This window comes from Bidens hawaiensis, unplaced genomic scaffold, assembly GCF_021521415.1.
Source record: "Bidens hawaiensis isolate Kalapana, Puna unplaced genomic scaffold, B.hawaiensis_p1.1 tig00029085_1, whole genome shotgun sequence".
Taxonomy (NCBI): Eukaryota; Viridiplantae; Streptophyta; class Magnoliopsida; order Asterales; family Asteraceae; genus Bidens; species Bidens hawaiensis.
The window spans coordinates 2052-23440 of record NW_027494799.1 but is presented as its reverse complement, the minus strand read 5'-3'; positions in this window follow the sequence as shown (position 1 = coordinate 23440).

Below are 21389 nucleotides of genomic sequence, written 5' to 3'. Positions count from 1 at the left end.
GGACTGGCTTCTTGGGTTGTACGGTGCCCGTTGGGATCAGTCTTTCCTGCTGAAATTCGGATGGTTTCTTTTCCGTAACTGGTTCTGAAGTTGGTGAGGTAGTGGTTGTACCGCTTCTGAGTGTAACAGCGTTGGCTGTTGCATTTGGATTGGTGATTGTGTTGCTTGGAAGAGTACCGGGTTGTCTTTCGGATAATTTTCGGGCAATTTGTCCAATCTGAGTTTCTAGATTCTGTAATGATGTTTGTTGACTTTTTAGGTCGGCTTCATGTTTTAACAATACTCCGCTAATATCAACAGCTCTTGAGTCGGCCTTCTTTACTGCTTCATTTTTCTTGCTCATGATTTGGATTAACATTTCTTTGATTTTCGAGTAGCTTGGTTTTTGATGGCTACTGGAACTTTGATCTTGAAATTGAGGTTTTGGTTGGAAGGGTTGATTTATCGGTCTTTTTTCGAATCCGGGTAGGGGTTGAGTGCTACCTCCGTCTTTCCAGCTGAAATTCGGGTGGTTTCTCCATCCTGGATTGTATTTGTTGCCAAAAGCGTTGTTCTGTCAAGCGATGAAATCGACCTCTTCCATAGCCATGATGACTTATTTACAGTCACTTGTCTTATGACTTCCTCCACAAGTGTCACATGTGATCTTGGTTTTTGATAGTTCGGCTTGGAGCTGTTCGAATTTCTTAGAAAGGGCTTCAAGCTGTGCGGTGACAAGAGTGTTGGAATCCAACATGGTGTATTCCTTTATGGGTTGGTGTAGATGTTGGTGGGTTATAGGCGAAACTTTTCTTTGATGCCTTCTCCAGGACTTCAAATGCTTCGTTAGGTGATTTGGATCTCATGTATCCACCGGCGATTTGGTCGATGGCCAGTTTATTTTGGCTAGATTGTGAGTCAAAGAAAGTCTATACTTGTAACCACACACTCAGTCCATGATGAGGGCATCTTCTCAGAAGACTTGTGTATCTCTCCCATGCTGCATGTAACGACTCATCATAATCCGTCCGTAATCTGGTAATGCTGGCTCGGTATTTGGCAGTTTTATCAGGAAAAAAGTATTTTAGGAGAAACTGTTCAACCATCTGGTCCCAAGTGGTGATGGAGCCAGAGGTAAGAGATTCTATCCATTCAAAGGCTTGACCCCTTAGAGAGAAAGGAAAGAGTTTGAGTTTGATTTGATCTTTTGAACAGTTTTGGATTTTAAATGTTCCGCAGATTTGTAAGAATCGAGATATATGAGAAAGAGGGTCTTCGTCGAGGAGACCATGAAATTGAAATGAATTTTCCACCATGTGAATGGTGCTTAATTTGATTTCGAAGTGTTCGGTGATATCGGGTGGAGCCATTCCATTGCCGTAGCCTTAGAGAGTTGGCTTGGCATATTGGCTCATGTTCGGCTCATTGTTTTGGGCCGCCATCATTTCTTTGGTTCGATTTTCTCCTGATGTGGTGGCGTCTACTGACTCGTCTTTGATTGTTTCGGCGGTTTCTGCAGTCCGTTTACGTGCTCGTCGACGAAAGAGTCGTTCCGGTTCAGAAATTGGAGAAACAAGCTCAGGTTCGAATGTATAGGACATACATGGGGTTAAATCAAAATTTAAACTGTTAAATTAAACTAAAGGTTAGTTAAAGTTAAACTACGAGTTAGGCTAAGCTATTCTAAACTAAACTGAGGTCTGAGTTAATTAAGCTAAGGCAAAGGTTAGGTAAATAAAAGTTAAAATTAAGCTAGCCGTAAAGTTATATAGTTTAATAGTTATTAAAAATAAAATAAAATAAAAGTTAAAAATTTGTACACAATGAGTAAATTAAAAACTTGTATCCTTCTTGGAAACGTACCGTGTTCCCGGCAACGGCGCCAAAAACTTGATGTGGTCTGCGTATAACTTGTAAAATAAGAGGATTGGATATTTAGCTTTCGCAGGAGATCGTGTTTTAAACTTATAAAAGTGATTTCTACTAAGACTAAACACACACAAAATAGGCAAGTGTACCTATCGTATATGTAGAATAGTATTGGTAAGAACCAAGTATCGATCCGTGGACGCAAATGTTCAAACAATGAATCATCGTTTTACTTTAATCAGAGGTTTTAATCATATTAGGGTTGATTTTTGAACTTTTTATAAAATATAAATACTTATATGTCATATAAAGGTGACCAAGATGAGAAATTCTAAACAAGTAGTTCAATTATATGAAGGTTACCATCTAAGATTAAGAATCCACTCCATTATTCCTTGATGATTATTAAATAAACATGTGATAAACTTGTCGTAATAATATATGATAGAATAGCCCCTCATTTCTAAGTGAGCATATCCAATGACATAAAAGAATGTAGCATGACCATTTTAAAGTCAACCCTTTCCTAATGTCATACTACCACGAAAATGTCAATTTGAGTTGGCAAGTAGTTTAGTAAAGTAGAAAGATTATGATTGACTTCGATTTCTCAAATACCAATTCTAACAACCTTGGGTGGTTATAGTTCATCACACAACCTCCCCTTAGTTGATTTAAGTAGGTTATAATTGCACATTTCGTTAACATATGATTTCTTTAACTAGCATGATAACCTAAGCAATCGTGTTAACAATGTTATTTCAGAATTACCAAAACTAGAGAAATAGATCATAACTTATATCTCATCTTTTCTAAATACAATATAAGGATCCATGTTTCGATAAATTATCAAGTATTCTATCTTTCAAGAACATGAATCGATCATGAATGATTGTCAATAAGATTGCCAATCATCAACTTTGAATTGTTGAATTAAGATGGTGAAACATTCTCATCAAAAGATATTTGAAAGATAACCATGTACTTTACTAAACCAAATCACATGTTTTATATAATCATTAAGTAAAACAAATCTTCTTCATAGATTTTAGATGGTAAATGGAGTTTAGCTCATAATGAGCATGCTTATGAACATTAGAGTGGATGATGATAACAAACACATGATTAAACTAGAACAATCTAACCAAATGTGGATGAATCTTCCTTCTTAATGATGATGATGATGGTTGATGATGATGACCTCCAAGCCTTCAAACACTTCACTAGATCTTCAATATGAGTGTTTGTGGGTGGTTTTATAAGTGAAAACTGTATAGAATTCTCTTCAATGCACACTTCTCAAATGACACAAAAGCCTCTATTTATAGGCTGTCTGGAGATCCCCGTGCTTTATTAAGCACGGCCCCGGGTCTACGTGTCCCAGTTGCATGTTGTCAGATCGTACATGATGACTCACCACGGCCCCGTGCTTCCAGAGGCACGGCCCCGTGCTTTTTAGTGACATGTGCTAATTCTTTTTTTCGTTTCTGAAAGGTGACCACAGCCCCATGTCCATTGAAGCACGGTCTCGTGCTTTTGTTCCCAGTATTTGTCTTTTCTTGTAGATTTTTTGTCTTTTCTGGTGTTCAGAAGCATGGGGGCGTGTTTCTTGAGGCATGGGGGCGTGTTTCTTGCTTTTCTTGTGTTTTCTTTCGTTTTTCTTCGTCTTTTCACTTGTTTCTTCGTTTGGGGCTTGGTTTACCTGAAATTATATTTTATTATGATAAGTAGCCTTCTGTGCTATGTTATTTGATAGAAGTTGCAGTTTTTAGAGATTATATGATGCTAAAAAGATGAATAATTTTATGTACATCACATCTTTTGATGTCGAGGCGCGACTCATCTTCTCGAATCATACCCAAGATGTAGAGTGTTGTATTTTATAGCTTTTCTCATGTGTTAAGAACGAATGATTTATAATTGTATTTGATTAATCTATGAGTATTGATGTTTGGTATCACTGTGCACTTAGTCAGTTTAGGTTTATTTCGATCAGAACGATTAGCTTGCCAATTGCTATGATAAATGCTTATAGAGTTGTTTTTTACTAGTTTGAATATGATGAAGCATACAACTTCCCTCAGTTGAGTCAAGCTGATATTGACTGTTTGATAACCAGTGTCGTGTGTTAGCAATTGTTGATGCCTAAGGTTTAGCTAGTTAGTAAATTTGTTTTTATCATTATTGATTAATATGTTAAGTGAACATGAGATTACTGTTGTTTTACTTGCCTGAACCCCACATGTGATTTGTCTTTGTTAATCGATTTAACTTTGCTTAATTGTTTGTTTGAAGTTAAAACCAAGTCTTTTGCTAGTGTGATCAACACTCTTGACATTCACTTTATAATTTTTGGAACTAGTTGCATGCTACACTGACCACATACTTCTCGTGGTTCGACACCCTATTTACCCTAGCTTGCGTAAGGAGATTAGGAACATTGTTTAATATTGTTCTTTACTAGATCAAGAAAGTCTAGCATCAAAATGACATTGTTACCGGGGAGTTAGTGTGCTTGGTGTTTTTGTGTGATTTGATTTCTCTATTTCAAGCAGTTTATTAATAAACAATTAGGTGGGATCTAGTTTTGACACATCGTAATCTAAGATCTATCAAGGTAACACATACCCACAAATTATTAATTATTATATACTTAATATGCATATTAAAATTAAATAATTTCACCTTTTATGTATTGTTTGATAATAATGTCACCTTTAAAAGTCCCTGCTAGCTGTCCAACCTTTCTACTATTATTCTCTTAATGGAATTCTGTTAAAAACACTTAACGTTATTAAGTTTTTTTTTCCGAATTTCAAACCTATGTTTTAGGGCTTTGATCGGAAGAATGTTACGAGTTGACTGATGTAAAACTTATCTCGAAACGGTGATCCAAACGATGAAACAATGTTTTAATTTGGGTGTTTGAGTTTTCAATTAACAAAAATTAAGCCATTTGAGTAACCGGTTCAAGATAAGTTTTACATCAGTCGACTCGTATCTTTCTTTCGATCAAAAGCCATAAAACATCTATCTGAAATTCGGATAAAACACTTAACGACATTAATTTTTTGTTACGGAGATCCATATTAAGAGAAAAATAGTCAAAAGGTTGGACCGTTGACATGAAATTTTAAAGATGGCATTATCTATTTCCAATGTGCCCACGTCATATATGGATGCCTATAATTATTTAGAGTAAATTACAAATAGTAGATTAAATTTCGCTTTTTGTCCAAAACTTCTAGAAATTATTTTTATTTACATGCTATTTCTCAATCATCCCTCTTTTTTGTTCATGTGAGTTTTTGCACGGAATTGTTAGGCCATTCACAAGTCAATAATAGCCATACATAGTAAAATCTCATTAGTAGCTGCGCTATATGCAAGGTCTAGAGAGGGTGAGACTTCGTATGTGCACCATATCTCTATTTTTAAGTATAGAGAAATTGCTTTTAGGAAGACTCTTGTCTACAAAAATCATAAATGAACCTAGAAATAAAGATTAGAAGTATGACCGTTACGCAAAAGTATAAGGAAAACAAACAAACTATAGATCATAGAGAAACAACGGAAAACATACAAAGGAAAACAAAACAAAAAAAATAATAAATATCCGAGCCAATGTTTAACACACTTGTGACATGCCCAGTGTCCCATTTTGATCCAACTATTATCGTAGCCAGGGGCGGATCTAGTATGTATGATGCGGGTTCACATGAACCCACTGAGTTTCGGATTTTTAATAGGATGTCTATATAAGCCCTAACTGCTCATTTATTCACCTATTTCGCGATTGAATACAAACGATTGAAACCATTAAATTGATATATTGAATGCAGACGATTAAATTGATGTCTGTTTTTATATAAATATCGGTCACTTCCATCAACAAAGTTACAAATTGAATCCAAGCTTTTAATTGTTCTAATAATTCTCGCACCTAGCAAGGTATAATTGTCTCTTGGCCTTAATTGTATTTGCTATATGATGTATTTAATCTCAGTATGGTGGTTTATGTGGCTATTAGCCCTTTCAATACAAGGTATACTGAAACATGAATATTATCAAGCTTCTATATGTGCAGCAAATTTTATTGAGTTGTTTGTTTTTAGAGTAATAGTTAATATTCTGCTTCTGCTTAATACGAAAGGAAGACCAATTATATTTTAGTGTAGAAATGCATATTAGGTGTTTGATGAAATGCTTGTGAGAGTTTCTTTTTTCATTGTGTTTTATTCTTGTTGAAACATATTTTAATCTTTATTTTTTTTATAATTTGTTTCAGGTTAGGAAACTAATAGAGACTCAAACATGAAGAAAATGGTTCCTATATCTTTAAGATTGCTTCCACAATTACTACCTTATCAATTTTTGAAAACTCAATTGATTTCCAAGAACTATCAGTTGTGAATAGAAGGCTTGCAGTTTATCAACACCTATTGAAGATTCGCATGTTGTTTCAGGTAGTTTTAATATTTATTGAAAGATTAATAATAGAGGAAAATTTGTAATTATATTTTGTTTGATAGTTTGGGTGGAGAAAATAAACAATCATCAAGTATTTCTAAGAACAAGTGTCGTTTGCCAAATACTATATCTCAAACCGTTGATTCGTTGGCAAGAAGTTGAATGGTTGATTCCATGTCAATCGGAAGCGTTTAACACCTACAAAGGTTTAGGTAACATTGGTTTCTCTCATTTTTATCACTTAAGTTTCTGAAAGGTCTATGTTTGTCTGTCGATCATTGTTCAACCCGATCATAACCTATAAATTATTCATGTAAAAAGATTACTTGATTTGTAGAAAATTATATTTGATTGATGGTATTTGTTTGTCCAATGTATCACATATTAAAAAGACACAATACCTACCCACGAAAATTTTGCTAGCAATTGTCTGCCTAACACATCAACTACAATTTACTAATTAATTTAGTATAAGTATGCTAACACAAAACATAATTCACATTTTACTTAGCCTATTTTTTTTTACGTTTCATCTTATTTGTTTTATAGTTTATTAAACGAGTTGGTTCTTACAGGTTTCACAGGTCAACTGACGGGTTAGAACTGGAACCGACTCGAAACCGAATTAGCTGCTTATGTCACTCTATCTATATAGTGTTTAAATGTCATTCGTGATTAATTTTACTTTAAATATTGAAAAAACTAATTAATCATAGTCTTTTTTAAAAAGCAAACGTGAATATTAGAAAATTTTATGAGATGAAACTTTAAATATAAAATGAAAATGGTAGTCATAAATATATTACAATCAGTCAAACGAAGAATACGTTTTGATAAAGTTTAAAGGGAAAGAAAAATGCATTGGTTGTGTCTAGAAAGCTGATGCATATTGCCCCCCCCCCCCCCGCCCCCCCGAAATAGGTTTTTTCCCGGGAGGGGGGGGGGCTGTCTTTTTCTTTTATACGCAATTGGGGTAATAGAAATAATTATTGTCGAACACATAGAAATTGTAGGTGTGTAACATATGCAGCATGTTAGATGTTTTTATGGCAAATAAGGGTGAGAACTTAATTGTCATTCATATTGGAGATTAATTTTGTTATCCATAGCCAAAATTCTAGATTTCAATCCCACTTGGTACGTCGATTAAGGATTCAAGTGAACCCACAACCACATTTAACTTTCATGCAAACCTTTTTATTTGGAACAACCAAACCAACACTATTTTCACGTGAACATGCCATCAGGGCCGGCTCAACGTCCTCGAGGGCCTAAAACTAACTAAAATGTTGAGGCCTTTTTATTTTCTTTTCTTTACGTGTATAGCGCTATAGAGTATAACAATTATAGAACATGAAATGATATGCCGTGATAATAAATATGAAGCAATCATCCTTAACTTGTGGCTCATCATTGAGTTACTATATCAAAAAGAACTCCACTTCAAAATCTCATAATACATAACTCTTATTTAATATGGAGGCCCTATATATCTGGAAGCCTAAAGTCATTGCCTCATTTAGCTTACCCACGAGACGGCCCTGCATGCCATCCATATTTAACTTCCAATTAAACATGTAATTGCCACTATTCGCCACTGCTAAAGGATTTTAACATTTTCCTAACCAATAGAGTTTAAAATCTAGCCATCTAGGTGGTATAGCTTCTTATTCGCCAATAGCATTCACTATTAAAGGCTTAATTGCCAATATCAAAAGGCATAAGGCTACGCTTCACATTCGTCAAAACCAATTACTAGAGCCTTAATCGCCAGTAGTCCAATACCATACGGAGCTCGGCTCGTTAAACTTCCAATTTTTTTTACAGGTTGTTATTGATGATTTTTGCAAACCCAGCTTTTAGTCCTTTCGATAAAGCATTAGCTAAAATACAGCTGTTAGTATGATACAGATCAGCATAGTTACTTTATTCTAATTTGTATTGATATATGGCAAATGCACAATTCAAGTTTTTTAAAGATCTTAAGGATGTTGATCTTAACTAACCACATGTAAAGTTTATTATGTATTTAGTTGTATTGTTTGTAAGACAACAAACTTTCAAAAGGCTGTGTCAACACCTTCAAAAAGTTAAAATTAAATATTCTCAGTATTATATTAGTTATTTATATTGTTATAGTGTTGCTAACTATATTATGTTGTTGGTTTGCAGAATTTTTTAAACTACGGGTACAATGCTATATTGAATTCTCTCTCGATTTTTGGTCGGAGCCGATTTGGGCCTTTTTTTAGAAATCCAATAAGGGAAATACTTTGTGAGGTATTGGTACGAGTCATAACTAAATTTCAGAAACCACCACACTTGATGTCAGCATTTTTAGTTTTCAGTTTCTTTTCATTTTAAGGTATCTTGGCAGATTTTATGTAAAGGGTGTCTTTATGGGCATTTATGCCCTTTATTGTTTATAATATATACAATGATAGCTGTAAACAAAAATTCTATCAATGTTAATTTTGTGCATCTAATCCCTAATTGATGATAAGTTTATATAATACAGTTCTTAAATGCACTGCAAGACAATATGGCTTCGGTTTAGGAACTTGTAGCAAAACCTTAAAAGCATGTTTTATGCCTCCATTGTTAGCAGTTCATTTTTGATTTATGTATGCCGTGATTTACACATTTCATTTAATATTATTTAAACTGATTCTTATTATCATTATTGTTGGAAGTCGCAAGCTGGCAAATGGCATCTTGCACCATTAGCACCTGGAGACCAGCCTGTCACAAAGAATTAGTTTCTTTAGAGTTGAATCATAGGCCTGAGCCGTCTGGACAGCGAATTATTGCAGCTTCAGATGAGGTGATGGATGATACATCAGCTATCGATGATGAAGGTGCCTTTTTAGCTTACTTGACTTATAAAACACTTTATTATGTTCTATTAACTACATAATATATATTAGGTTATGTACGATACATTAACTGTGTTTGGATGTTAACTAGAACATGGACCATAATCATGGTCACAATTCCGCTTAAGGTAACAATTGTTTCTTATAATTTCTAAAAGAACAAGCTTGCTTTTGATTCAATACAGTGCCACATTCTATTTCTTTTGGTTAGTTGGAACACACAATCCTAAGATTTATTTCATTGATTCAATAGATTATTGTTGTTTGATTGATTTCGTTCATTAACTTCCTGTCAAAACCCATACTATATATTAATTGAAGTTCACATGCATTTTAAATAGTTAAACAATTTATGTTTTTTTGTGAATCGCCATTTTTCATATAAATGGTAAAAATTGAACCGAAACATCTTTTGCTCCTTTATTTATTAAACAGCTAGACTGTTTGATATGATAACGAACACTTATTTTTTTATAACTAAACAATATATATTAGGTTACATATGAATATTATACTAGAAAATATACAAAGAAACAGGTTTTATGTATAATGTGTGTGTGCTGGGGCATTTCTATCTTTTATGGTAAGAGTTCTTTTCTAATGTGTTCGGCTATCTTTTAGTGATGCTAATATACATATTTATTCAATCTAAAACCATGTTAAGGAAAAAAAATTCTAAAAAAAAGAAATAGGGACCTTGAACCGTACTTTTCTTCCTTAAATTCTCTCTTATCGGAAAGCTGTTATATAGAAGGGTGATATTAATCATCAGTTTCAAACGATCATCATCTAGAATGGATTGATAATAATAAGGGGACAAATATCTCGCCTTATAAAGTAAGATATTATGTTCAGCTGATGTCATTTTATATTAACTTTTAACATGAAATTGCATAGAAGCTAATGCATTATAAATCCCATTTTGTTTAGGGGCAAAATGTCACGAATGTTGCATTTGCGAGATGTCGAAGGATGTATGCGCATGCCCATGATTATAATATCAACTCTTTCTATAAACATGAAAGTTGGTATTTTAGTTGACATTTGTTTTTAGTTTAAGTTTATTGAATATTATAGAACAAAAAGAAGTATGCACTTGGTGTACATTTTATAGTGTCGGGGAAATGTTTATTTTCGCGGATGACCTTAGTATAAATTTATGGGAACTTGTGGTTAGTGATCAATGTTTCAATATTATTTAGCAAGAAACCATCATATATGGGTCATATATGGATGATCTGATAGGTGATTAATATGTTAATATATGTTCTTGATGTGATTAAAACAGTCAATTAAATATTAACTAAATTAAACAAGTAATAAGAACTAGACCTAAGACTCAACTACACAAAACACCGGCAAGTGAACCGATCAATTGTATTAAAGCTAAATAAGTCCGGAATATCGAACCCACATGACTCTATAAATTACATTAGTTAGCTAATTAGACTCAACTTACGACACGACTATTTATTAATAATGTTTTAAGGGGGTTTTTAAACTAAATTAAACTAAGAAATTAAATAAACAAGTAAACTAGAAATAAACAATAAAACACAAGATCGAAACCAATCTGAGAAGGAATCTACCTAGGTAAGAATCCCATGTATCAACAATCATCAACCAATGGACAAATAACATGATATGGAAACTGACTTCTAAATATATTCATCTAACAAACCCTAAAGGACCCTCAATCGCATCAAGTAAAATCCTAAAGAATGAATATTAGATTATTGAGCAATCAGTTATATTGATTTCCTCACAATTATCAATTAAGGTTAATTAATAGTATCTAAAGCTAGCAATCTTACGAAACACTAAGCCCTAGATAACTTGATAAGCTAAACACGACATCATGAACAAGGATCAACATAATAAGCAAGAATTTTGTCACTAATCTATCCTAGCATGCGATTGTCCAAGACACATGAACTACTCCTCAACTTACAGCTATTGGAATTTAGCAGTACATTTAAAACCCTAACCAACTATCAACTAGCTTCTATGATCTAATAGGCTTATTCAACCATAATAATCAAAACACCAAGTAATGATTAAACATAAACCCTAAATCTAAAGATTACAATCAAAAGATAAAAGATCTATATGAAGCAATAGTTAACAATCAATCAAGATAACAAATATTCATATGCATCATGAAAGCAAAATCAAGTCTTTTACTATTAAATAACGAAATCCATAATCAAAGCAATTGTTCAAAGCAAGAATCAAATCAACACATGCTCATCAAACCTAGGTAGACATGAATCTAGCCTAGAATCATTATTAAAAACAATCATAAACAATAATCAAAGAAGAAAGACATGATAATGAAAAAGGAAACAAAGTTGAAGCGATAAAACCCTTGGTGATTGATCCTTGAACACCTCCTTGAAAGAACTCTTAGGCCCTGTTTGTTTTTTTTTCGAGATTTAAGTCTGAATCTGAATACCACATCTGAATGTTAAGAGGTGGTTCAAATGTCTGAAATCTGAATCATTAAGAGGTGGAGGCTAGAGACGAACCTCTAGTCGTCGGAGATGGAGCCTAGTCTCCGGGTTAGAAGTTAATGGAGGCCGGAGACAAACGTATGTTTTTTTTTGGGTTAAGAGGTTTTCAGACCCACTAAAAGCTCTTACTGGTTCAGATGCTATTAAGATGCTGAACCTCTTAATGCCAGAAAAAAAACAAACAGCCCCACGTCTGATTACGTCTGACCGAATCAGACGTTTTCCTCTATTCATAGGAAAGAGGCAAAAACAAACAGGGCCTTAATCCTCCTTGATTCCTAGCTTTAAAGCACCTTCAAGATCTTGGTTTTCTCTCCAAAAACGGCTGGGAATAAATGTTTTTTTCATTTAGGTTTATAATCCTCTTTATATAAAACGAACTGGGCCTAAAGTTTGCAAAATATGGCTGGTCAGAAGCTCTAGGCGCTGCGCGACCGGGATTGGCCTCTCCCGTCGCGCGGCGCGGCGTGCATCAGAGGGAAAATTCGTTTTATTCGTTTATGTTTTGCTATAACTCGTTAGATCTCTTTCTTGAACTCCAAGAATCGATTAGGAACCTTCTAGGCCTTCTTTTCCTTGACTCTCAAGCTACCATCTACATGAAAACAAATCAAAAAACTAAGTGGAGTAATCATGTAATCATTGACGAGTAAAACGAACTTAAACTTCTTATGAAATGATAGAAAGAATTAAAGCTTAATATTCAAGACACCAAACGATTTAAAACACTATAAACATATAATACTTGACTCAAAACCTTAAATAATAAAACATAAACAAAACTCGAACTAAAACGATCTCAAAACATTAAATAAACATAACTTTACAAGGGATTTGAGATGTATAAATAGATGTATATCAGTTCTTTATTCACGTATCCAACAGTCTTATAATAATTTAACAATTATGTTTATTTAACAAACAGAGGTGATACCATTAGTTGGGAGCATATATTTACACATAGTTTTGTAAGCTATCATTTAGACACGAATCGATCATAATCGTGTTAGTTCGTTTAACTTTAACCGATCAAATGATTGAACACGAACAATTATACCAGCGATTGTTTGTGTTGGTTCGTCAAGAAAATGAACGTGTTTGTGTTAGTTTATTATTTGTATAATGAATGGTTGACAAATGTGAACATACGATCATAACTGAGGGCCCCATCTTTGGCATCGGTCTTCAACGAGTACGCGCTCAAGAATTATTATGCAACAATCAGTTATCTTCAGGCGAACCTAATATTTTGTTAGTGTTGCTAATTGTTTACAATCTTATTATTGTTATTTTATTGCTAACTGTATTATGTTGTTCGTTTACAGAATTTGTTTTTAAACGTGCACGGAGCTATATTCAATTTTCTCACGGGTTTTGGCTGTAACGGTTTTAGGTTGTGAAACCAAACCGTTACTAACGGTTGGGGTTTGGTTTTGAATTAATGGGTTACTCTATTAACTCTTTGTTCCTTTCACCTTTTTTAAATAGCTTTTATTAACAACCACACTTGATGTCAGCTTTTTTAGTTTTCAGTTTCTTTTCATTTTAAGGTATCTTGGAAGATTTTATGTAAAGGGTGTGTTTATGGGCATTTATGACCTTTATTGTTTATAATATATACAATGATAGCTGTAAACAAAAATTCTATCAATGTTAATTTTGTGCATCTAATCTCTAATTGATGATAAGTTTATATAATACAGTTCTTAAATGCACTGCAAAGACAATATGGCTTCGGTTTAGGAACTTGTAGCAGAACCTTAAAAGCATGCTATATGCCTCCATTGTTTGCAGTTCATTTTTGATTTTTGTATGCCGTGATTTACACATTTCATTTAATTTTATTTAAACTGATTCTTATTATCATTATTGTTGGAAGTCGCAAGCTGGCAAATGGCATCTTGCACCATTAGCACCTGGAGACTAGCCTGTCACAAAGAATTACTTTCTTTAGAGTTGAATCATACACCTGAGCCGTCTGGACAGCGAATGATTGCAGCTTCAGATGAGGTGATGGATGACACATCAGCTATCGATAATGAATGTGCCTTTTTAGTTTACTTGACTTATAAACACTTTTATTATTTTCTATTAACTACATAATATATATTAGGTTATGTACGATACATTAACTGTGTTTGGATGTTAACAAGAACATGGACCATAATCATGATCACAATTCCGCTTAAGGTAACAATTGTTTCTTATAATTTCTAAATGAACAAGCTTGTTTTTGATTCAATACAGTGCCACATTCTATTTCTTTTGGTTAGTTGGAACACACAATCCTAAGATTGATTTCATGGATTCAATAGACTATTGTTGTTTGATTGATTTCGTTCTTTAACTTCTAATCAAAACCCATACTATATATTAATTGAAGTTCACATGCATTTTAAATAGTTGAACAATTTATGTTTTCTTGTGAATCGCCATTTTTCATATAAATGGTAAAAATTGAACCGAAACATCTTTTGCTCCTTTATTTATTAAACAGATAGATTGTTTGATATGATAACGAACACTTTTATTTTCTTATAACTAAACAATATATATTAGGTTATATATAAAGATTATACTAGAAAATATACAAAGAAACAGGTTTTATGTATAATGTGTGTGTGCAGGGGCATTTCTGTCTTTTATGGTAAGAGTTCTTTCCAATGTGTTCGGCTATCTTTAGTGATGCTAATATACATATTTACAGAATCTAAAACCATGTTAAGGTACAAAAATTCTAAAAAAAAAAAAAGAAATAAGGACCTTGGACCGTACTTTTCTTCCTTAAATTCTCTCTTATCGGAAAGCTGTAATATAGAAGGGTGATATTAATCATCAGTTTCAAACGATCATCATCTAGAATGGATTGATAATAATAAGGGGACAAATATCTCGCCTTATAAAGTAAGATATTATGTTCAGCTGATGTCATTTTATATTAACTTTTAACATGAAATTGCATAGAAACTAATGCATTATAAATCCCATTTTGTTTAAGGGCAAAATGTCACGGATGTTGCATTTGCGAGATGTCGAAGGATGTATGCGCATGCCCATGATTATAATATCAACTCTTTCCATAAACATGTAAGTTGGTATTTTAGTTGACATTTGTTTTTAGTTTAAGTTTATTGAACATTACAGAACAAAAAGAAGTATGCACTTGGTGTACATTTTATAGTGTCGGGGAAATGTTTACTTTCGCGGATGACCTTAGTATAAACTTATGGGAACTTGTGGTTAGTGATCGATGTTTCAATATTATTTAGCATCAAACCATCATATATGGGTCATATATGGATGATCTGATAGGTGATTAATACGTTAATATATGTTCTTTATTCACGTATCCAACAGTCTTATAATAATTTAACAATTATGTTTATTTAACAAACAGAGGTGATACCATTAGTTGGGAGCATATATTTACACATAGTTTTGTAAGCTATCATTTAGACACGAATCGATCATAATCGTGTTAGTTCGTTTAACTTTAACCGATCAAATGATTGAACACGAACAATTATACGAGCGATTGTTTGTGTTGGTTCGTCAAGAAAATGAACGTGTTTGTGTTAGTTTATTATTTGTATAATGAATGGTTGACAAATGTGAACATACGATCATAACTGAGGGCCCCATCTTTGGCATTGGTCTTCAACAAGTACGCGCTCAAGAATTATTATGCGACAATCAGTTATCTTCAGGCGAACCTAATATTTTGTTAGTGTTGCTAATTGTTTACAATCTTATTATTGTTATTTTATTGCTAACTGTATTCTGTAGTTCGTTTACAGAATTTGTTTTTATACGTGCAGGGTGCTATATTCAATTTTCTCACGGGTTTTGGCTGTAACGGTTTTAGATTGTGAAACCAAACCGTTACTAACGGTTGGGGGTTTGGTTTTGAATTAATGGGTTACTCTATTAACTCTTTGTTCCTTTCACCTTTTTTAAATAGATTTTATTAGTTATTTATTTATTTATTACTAATATAAATTTGAAACCACACTGATTTTCATATTATAAACCTTTATATGGTATATAAGATTACTTTTATATCTTTATTTAGTTTTAAAATGTTACTTGTAAGACCATACGCTATGAGACTCCAACGGGTGACATGGCGGGCGCCGGTGGTCAAGGTGGTTGTGACGCTGGGCGTGGATGGGGCTTGGATGGTGGGCCCCTCTCTCTCTAACTCTCAAACACACATACAAGGTGGTTGTGACGCTGGGCGCGGATGGGGCTTGGATGGTGGGGCCCTCTCTCTCTATCTCTCAAACACACATACATACATATGTATATATGTATACAATGGGCGCCCTTATGCTGGGCATTATTGGATAGGCCTCCGATGCCCTCAGTGCTTACGTGGCGCTGACGTGGCATAATGGAGGGGCTTCGAAGCCCCCCACCATAGAGGATGGTCTAATGGTAAAGATAGTGGGATTTTAGACTTTAATTTGGATATTTACCTCTACTTATTTGTGTGTGTTTGTTTGTTGGTTTATCTTCAATTGTGTTCGTTTGTCCCTTAACTGTTTGTAAAACTGACACACAACACCTTAGGCTTTCACTGTATGTAGATAGAAGTCATGCCACAACACCCGAGTAACGTTGGCACCATAACAAACCGAAATGCTACCAACCGAATTCATGTTGTCTCCCCGCCGCAACGTGCGGGCTCTCTACTAGTAACTGCAATTTATGTTGTCTCCCCGCCGCAACGTGCGAATTCATATGTTTATGTTGGTGACTAACTGTTGAAGCAACTGCAATTTTGTGTTAAGTGTAAAGATGCAAAACCTTCTACATTGTTTCATATCAAATTAATGGTATTGCTGAAGCACCTACAAATTATCCATTATTGTTTTATTATATTTTCAATTACGAAAATAACAAGGAACAATAACAGTATGTGCGGTCCAATTGAGTAATTCACGAGTAATTGCTCGCTAATTGTTTCTTAGATGCAGGAAACTAGCTAGTGATCAAAGTTTTAAAATCTTAAAATGAGTTGGAACATTATATCATCAACCGTATCATATCAACTTAAAAGAAGATGAAGATGCGGGTGGTAGGGTTACTAATATTAGGGTTGGTGGATGCCGGATGGGACGGAGTTTGGATGTAGAGGTAATATTCAAAGAAGGTAATGTAGATATATGAAGAACCTGAAATAACAAACAAAAAGTTGTTAAATTACTTTCACAAATTGTTAGATATATGAAGAACCCGGAATACCAAACACAAGTAGTATCACTAACTCACTTTCACAAAAATACTGTGCGCGGGTTTTAGTTTACGGTCTAATTAGCGAACTCACACCTAGTTTATGGTCTAATTAGTGAACTCACACTGTCGGGAGCATGTATGAGAGCTAGCTTTTTAAGTACTGAAACATTAGTTCCTAGATCAACCTTTTATGTTGGAAAACAATTGGTAAACGTCGAACACAAACAATGATTGAATGACTAAATGCCAAATTTGAATACTTAGTTTTAATTATGATATCGCATTTTATAATGTTCTTTGACCTGACCTGACTGACCCGAAAAATTTAATGTTAGGTTGTGGGTAATTTGAAATCTGAAAAATGGTGAACCCATAGGAAAAAAATCTTAGATTTGCCACTGATCGTAGCTCATTTGGAGCAGCTGGATTCTATCTTGTGAATCCAAAGGGTTTTATTTTTAAAATAGTAGGTTTAATATAAAAGAAAAGTGGTTTTTAGGTATCTGACAACGGAGCAAATGGTATTTAGATGTCCAGCCATTAGAGATGGTTGGATTGAATTCCTCTCTTCTAAGGCAATCCACGTAAGCAACAACGTGTAAGTAAATGATGACTGGATCAACCATCTGAGATGGCTAGATCCAACTTCATTCTCTTTACCACATAAAAGTATAAGATGAGACCAGTCATTTGAGATGGTTTGAACTTACATTTCCAATCATAAATTACTTCTTTTGGCTAAAACCACGGACTGTTGTTCCGAGATCAACCCACCAATTACTCTTTTAATCTATTTGCAAGCACCTTTGAGATCAGCTCACCCATTATTATTTTACTAAACTTCCGAGTGTTATAAAAGTGATATTAATTCAACAATGTCGTCTTTCAAACATCCCCAACACCTTTTCAAAAATAATAATTTAACCAATTCACTCAAAGATATGATGGTAACAAACCACACGTTTAAATACATGCATAATAATTAATATAGACTAAATTACTAAAATGTAAACCTAATCCACACCACATATGTTGTGATTCTTGAACAATGGAAAGTGTTTCCCGACAAGAGCAGTTCGGTAATTCTACCTCGTGTGGCGGTATTGACCAAACTGAAGCTTGGTTTTCCCTTGATCGATGTGCCATTCGTATTCGATACTAAGAAAGAGAGAGAACAAATATCCTGGGCCAACTTCTCCTTAATAACCAAAATTTTCTGGAGCGGGAGATGGGCTACACAATGGGGGAACACCACCCGAGTTGTGATCGGGGTTGAACAAGAGCTCGTGCAAATCATGTTGCCATCTTCAAAAATAGTACACCTGTGACTTGCATGATTGGAAATGTAAGTTCAAAACAGTTGTCTTAAACTTTCAAATGGCTGGTCTCATCTTGTGTTGCCACATGACAAAGGGAATAAAATTGGAGTTACTCAACTCTCAACTCTGATGGCAGATCCAGTCACCATTTACTTACATGTTATTGCTTATGTGGATTACCATTAGGAGAGAGGAATCTAATCCAGCCATCTCAGATAGTTGGACACCTAAATACCATTTGCATCATTGTTAGATACCTAAAAACCATTTTTCTTATATTAAACCTACTATTTAAAAAAAAAAAATCATTCCAAAGAGTGTTGGGTATACGATTTTTTTTCAAAATAGTAGCTTTAATATAAAAAAAATAGCTTTTAGGTATCTGGCAAGGGAGTAAATGAGATTTAGGTGTCGAGCCATCTGAGATGGCTGGATTAGATTCCTCTCTCCGAATAGAAATCACACTTAAGCAACGACGTGGAAGTGTATGGTGACTGGATTTTCCATCTAAGATGGCTAGATCCAACCCGATTCCCTTACTTACACGTGGCAGCACCATATATATGAGACCAGCTATTTTTGTAGAACAGTGACTTTCTTGTATTTAAGCTACCGCACTATTTAAATTTGGAGAGCCCCGTCGCCCCAGTCTGGCCAGACTATGTTGTCTTAACCTGACCCACGGTAGCTTTCAGAGCTTGGCTTGGGTGTTCCCCTGAGAAACTATACCGGCCGCCGGCTGTCACTTGACAGACGTTGTGCCACCACAAGAGCATAATTCTCTAGCGTAGCATATGGTGAGACGAAAACTTGGGTAGGCTTGGGGTTTAAACTGACAACTTTTGTACATGACCAACTTCAAATCTTTCATTGCCTAAATACAAGAAAGTCGACGTTTAAAAAAATAGCTGGCCTTATATGATGCTGCCACGTGTCAATAAGGGAATAAGGTTAGATCTAGCCATCTTAGATGGCTAATCCAGTCACCATGCAATTTCACGTCGTTGTTTACGTGGTTTGTCACTAGAAGAGAGAAATCCAATCCAACCATCTTAAATGACACATCTAAATTCCATTAACTCCCTTATCAAATACCTAAAAGTCATTCTTTTTATATTAAAGCTACTAATTACTAAAAAAAGAAAAAAAACACTTTTTATATTAAAGCTACTAATTATAAAAAAAACGTTGGGTATACATCAAAAACCTTTTTCTTTAATTCTCTATTATAAAATAAAAGAAAATATGTAGTAGTAGTTTATCACTTTCTTTTAAGTGTTTTCCTTTAAGATAGAATAAAAACATGTTTTTAGCGTATCTTACCTTGTCAGAAGAGTGTTGGAAACGCAAAGAGTATTTGTTGCTTTCCGTACGACACAATGGTCAAAGATTTTCACAACCCGATCAAAGGCGGAACATGCCGGGGTGCAACCGATTGCCCAAAACACAAGACACTATTAAAGTGACAATATTTAATCAACTCATTTATTTCACAAATCAATAAACAACACATATTGGTCAGTCATACAAACAAATTGAAACAAGTAAACAAATATATTGTTCGTTTTACTAATATCCTAATAGTCTTGGTAACGTTTTCCGTCAAGTTTTCAATTCGATAAAAGTCAAACCTGTAACAATACATAAAATAATATTTTGTCAACACGTATGTTGGTGAGCAATTTCATAGTTTGAGTATATATAATATGAGCGAAATCCACAAACGTATATGAGACTATAAATAAAAGCATCAATCGTGGCATATAAAACATATGTAAATGAGGATCCTTTCTAATCGGTAACAACCGACATACTCGGATAATGAGGCTCTATTCTACTAGCACAAGGCTAAGTAGTTAGGGGAGCGTATGATCATACTTAATGAGGCTCAACAACAACATAAAAATAAACACTCGCGCACGTAAAGCATATGAGGCATATAACACACAAAAGAGCAAGTATTCCAAGTATCATACACCCTAAAGTTTGTGGTTTGAGAAAAGTGTATAATAAATCATTCTTGTTTTGAATAAGTATGCATGTTACCCCCAAAACATAAAAGGGAAAACGGGGGATGAAATGTACTCACCTCGATTGATGAACCGAGAATTAAATAGGTAAATAAATGAAGCTCGAACAGTAAACGAACAGATCCGACTTGAAAGCTAAATGAAAACGAATAAATAATATATTAATGAACTTGAACTTTAGTTGAAACTACATTTGAAACATTGAACGGGAAGGTTTGTTTGTTAATCGGGTTACCGGTTAGTTTTTTAATGATTATGGACTTGTACTTAATTGGTAATTTAAAATAAAATAATATTATTAATAATAAGGATAGTTATGATAATAATAACTTTAGAACATGTTATATATATATATATATATATATATATATATACATATATATATATATATATATATATATCTAGATATATAAGATAATGGTGAATATAATATATAATATACTACTTATCGAGAATTTGTTGTTAAAACTAAAAATAGTAGTAGTAATAATAAATCTAATAATTATTACTTTATTGTTGAATACGTTATTAATAGATTTATAAGTTTTAATAATAATAATTATATGTGTCATATTAATAATAACTAATACTTATAACATTTTAAAAATAGTAGTATTAGTGATAAAAAGATAGAATTCGAGTAACGATGACGTTAAATGGTAACTAGGCCCGACATGGGTTTCGGTTCGATAAAACAAGTAGATAATACTTGTATCCAAAAGTAATTATATTCATAGAGATTAATAATAATAATAATAATAATAATAATAATAATAATAATAATTTGCTTTATTAATAGCTAATAATAACATTATTAAGTAGTATTGACAATAATGATACCATACTAAATTTCGGTTCGGTTTCTAACGAGTTCACAAAATGAACATAATAATATTATTGCTAGTAATTAATAAAAGAAAATATGATTTTGATGAGAGTAATAATAATATAATATTTAATAATAATAATAACCACTTTGTTATTTATAATAATAATAATAATAACAATAATAATAATAATAATAAAAATTATCTTGTTAATAATAATTATAGTAATAATAATAATAATGTAGATAATAATTGTGATGTTAATAAT